The sequence below is a fragment of the Branchiostoma belcheri genome, unplaced genomic scaffold (genome assembly GCF_001625305.1).
Source record: "Branchiostoma belcheri isolate BF01 breed outbred unplaced genomic scaffold, Haploidv18h27 scaffold262, whole genome shotgun sequence".
NCBI lineage: Eukaryota > Metazoa > Chordata > Leptocardii > Amphioxiformes > Branchiostomatidae > Branchiostoma > Branchiostoma belcheri.
Genome location: NW_017803868.1, coordinates 229,854 through 233,631, shown reverse-complemented (window position 1 = coordinate 233,631; position 3,778 = coordinate 229,854). Strand labels below are relative to the sequence as shown.

At 39.2% G+C, this 3,778-nt stretch overlaps 1 pseudogene; it reads left to right on the top strand.

The window, feature by feature from the left end:
- The first annotated feature begins 6 nt into the window (after positions 1–6).
- Positions 7–2,984, top strand: LOC109472033 (annotated as a pseudogene).
- Positions 2,985–3,778: the final 794 nt, after the last annotated feature.

Genomic DNA, 3,778 nt, shown 5'->3' with positions numbered 1-3,778 from the left:
ATAAGGTACCAATCTGCATCTGCGGCACTGGACAAATTGGTCAAGGCAACAGGTACATTGTTACAGAACATTGCATTTTACAGACTGAGATAAAGAAACAGGCATACAGATGGAAACGACAATATTGAGAAGAAGTTGCATTTTCAATTGAATAGTATATATACACAGCATCTATTGTAATCCAGATGCTGGAATTGATGAATTCTGAGCAGTCGAGTTACGGATCCTCATGACTAGTACAGTAATCAATTACTATCATCTAACTTTGCCTTAGATCTTATATGACATATTATTTTGTTAGGTGAACTTGGAATAGACAGGTTTGTCGACTTTAGCTCCACGTTCTGGCGGGATGAAGCCTTCAAGACCGTGCTGGCCTTGGTAGTGTTCATCACTACACTGACGTTACTCCGAGTCGTCCGCTTCAGCTAGACCATCGCCAGTTTCATCGCTCTGCCGGGAGTCATGAAGAACGACTTGATCGGCTTCTCAATCGTCAGCGCTATAGCCTTTATGGCTTTCAGCTGCTCAGGTAAGAAGTCCTCTGTGATAAGAACGAAGCATCTAAGACCGTATTCTTTTGACTGCCATGTGTTTATGACAGCAAGATAGGAATATAGTCTTTTCATAATCTAAAATGGCATACTTCTCTCTACATGATCTTGACGACCTAGAATGGCTTCGAAGCAATGACGCTTCTCAAAAAAGGTTTCGACGTAGATTTTAAAAATCTTGCCTTTTGTGTTGTACTAACTGTGGTACTTAACGTTTGTGTTTGCTATGATCGGAGTCTTTTCAATTAAGACATTTCATTTTGACCACAGGGATGCTTGTATTTGGGACACATATGAAGGCCTACACCAATGTGTTGCACACCAACTTTGCTTTATTTGAGATGCTGTTGGGCAGGTAAGTAGCGCTATTGCCTTTAATCAAATTTCAGTTCACTATAAGTCTGTTGTGTCGATCTAATAGCCATAAGTTGTCCAAAAACGCATATAGCACATGAAAGCAAAACGTTATGCTGCCAACATCGTGTTAACTTGTCGGTTTTGTTTCCAGATTCTTTGCCGAGGAAATCCTAGAATCGAACCGATATGTTGGCCCGATCTTCTTTACATTTTTCATGATACTCATCTTTATACTACTTGTCAACTTCCTGGTAACCATCATCTGTGATGCCATCGCTTCTGGTGCCTTCATTGCCGATGAACATGACCAAGAACTGGCTGACTATATTTGGAAAAGTCTCCAGGAGATGTTCGGGATTCATGTCCCCCCTTCAGAAGATGTCATAACAGGTGAATTATTTCAGCAGGATACTTAAGATTTATTGGTGGGAGTCGTGTTGAAAATAAAATACAAAACTGCGATTTTAAACACCAAGGACTTTTTTACTTTTCCACTGTACACCTTCAGTCCTTGTCAGTGAATTAATGAATACAATTTTGTTTTCTGTCTTATCATGTATTACTAATAAGAGACACATGTATTACTAATTAGGGAATAGAAATGTAGATTTGGGACGTTTGAGCCACTGTTTGAGTCGCGTAATTTCATTGTTAGTGCAAAATAACTTGAAAAAACACTAAACAATAGCCATAGGCAATTTGAACTCTACCATTGGATAAGAGATGTCTTTTGATGTTTTGAATGACACCCACCACTCTTTTTCGGCATTACCAAAATGAACTAACAAAAGTAGTCAACACGATACAGAAAAAAGACATGACAAAGTGTCATTGCTATGTACATCAAGTAAGGATAATTCCCGTGGAGAGACAAAACCATAGGATCTAGTACTGTCGCTTGGGTGATGGCAGCGCAGGGTCCTATATACTTGTATTGAGAGTTCTACGCGGAGTACTTCTTTTCGGTTTAAGATGAAGTGTAGATCCGATCGTAGATGGCCTCTTTTTCCCCTTGTTCACGTTCAAGAATGTTTGTTGCCTGTAGTCTAGCGGAATGTCCTTGAAGGTATTGTTTATGGTGGTATGTAGTAGCCGCTTGCTGTAGCTCTGCAATGTTTCCTCTACCTGTAGATGACCTCCGATTTGATGGCTTTCTGTACGCGGTTCTTAGGACGAATCTAAGGGACAGTAGCAGTTCCTATGGCTCTGACTTACCATAAAGACTATCTTAACTTGATTTTAGTACAAATCAATGACACGAGTCTTTGTCATGTTTAATTGGTTTTGCTAGTTGTACATATATAAGTATTGACTAGTTCTATTAGTTCATTTTGTGACGGTCAAGAATAGTGATGGATATCACTCGAAACTTCTGAAAAGAATTCCAGTAATTTATCCTACAATTATAGTTCGAATTGCCTACAAGTATTATTTGGCTAGATGTCTAACCTTCATCAACGTAATGTGATTTATTCTCAATAGAAATGCAAACTTAGTATATATTTTTCGTCTTTAGATTTATCGTAATTGTAATTCCTGTCATTCACAGACGAAGCAAATGAAACCGAGCTTAACGCAACCTTGCAAATGATTGAAGAATCTTTGAATGAAACATTGGACGTTACAAGCTGTCTTTTGGCATACAGCACAATGAATGAATCTTTGTCAAGTCAACACGGTCACGACACTGCCCAGTTCTCCGAGGAAACATCACAAGGAAAATATAAGTTAGAAGATATTTCGCCGTCAACTTCATATGTCATTAAAGAGCAAGTTGAAAATCTCCTGAAAGTCCACGAAGAAAGCACGGTCAGATATGAAGAGGCACAGAACGAGAACAGACGGCGTGCCGAAGCCATGCTGAAGAGAAAACTGGCTGAGAGAAGGATGAAAACACAGACGAAACCAGATGTGGAGAACATGGCGCAGTGTGCTCAACACATCATGGAGCAACATGCTGCCGACAGGGAGCGGCTGGAACAACAACAAAGGGTGAACAGACGCTTGGTCCAAAGCAAACTTCGTCAGAAAATGGCACTTCGTGGCATGCAAAAAAGAGGTAATCTAAAATAGCAATGGTGAATGTTTTCAACAGTCATGTCAGTTCTTGACATCTATGTCAATCGTTGTACTCATATTTGACTCCGGATGAACAGTAGGTATACGTGCAGGTAAAGCTGTGTGGTCTAAGTGTTATGGTCTAATTTTGCAAGTACAGGAATGTAGTTTTTGCCTTCTGTTTATTTCCTTAAGTTCTTTGAATGTAATTTGATATGCAACAGAATTTGATGTTTATTTTATAGAAGTAAATATGTAGTGTATTCAAACGTATCATTCTGGAATGATTATGTTGCTGTACTGGTCGTGTCTCCTTGCTTTGTTAAGTAGCAGTGTTGGCCTGAGTAGATTTAGTTTCTGTACCGTGGATCTGGATCCAATGGTTATTTAAGGTTAAGATATCATATAGACGTATGTATTACTATTGAGGAATGATGTGATAGTGCTTCAAAGGATTTGGATGCGTTCATGCATGTCGTGTGTGTCTTAAGTTCTCGTATTTAAAGTTTTTTCCTCACAAATTCAAACTGACTGTACCTAATACCTGCACACGGTGTCTTTCGCTGTGGTAAAATCGTCTGTGGGACAGAAGATTCTGATTGTCGTTTGAAACTCGTATCTATTTGGAAAAGAAAACCTTGATGTATGCTTTAGACCGTGTGTTTTAGACTGTATGTGAGAGGCAGCGACAGGAATATATTCCACCCTAAATGGCAAGTGTTTATACCGATCTGCCTTTCTCTGATGAAACCTGTGACCGGAGTGAATTGATAGTTGTTGGTTGTCTATTTGATTTTCCACGTATATAC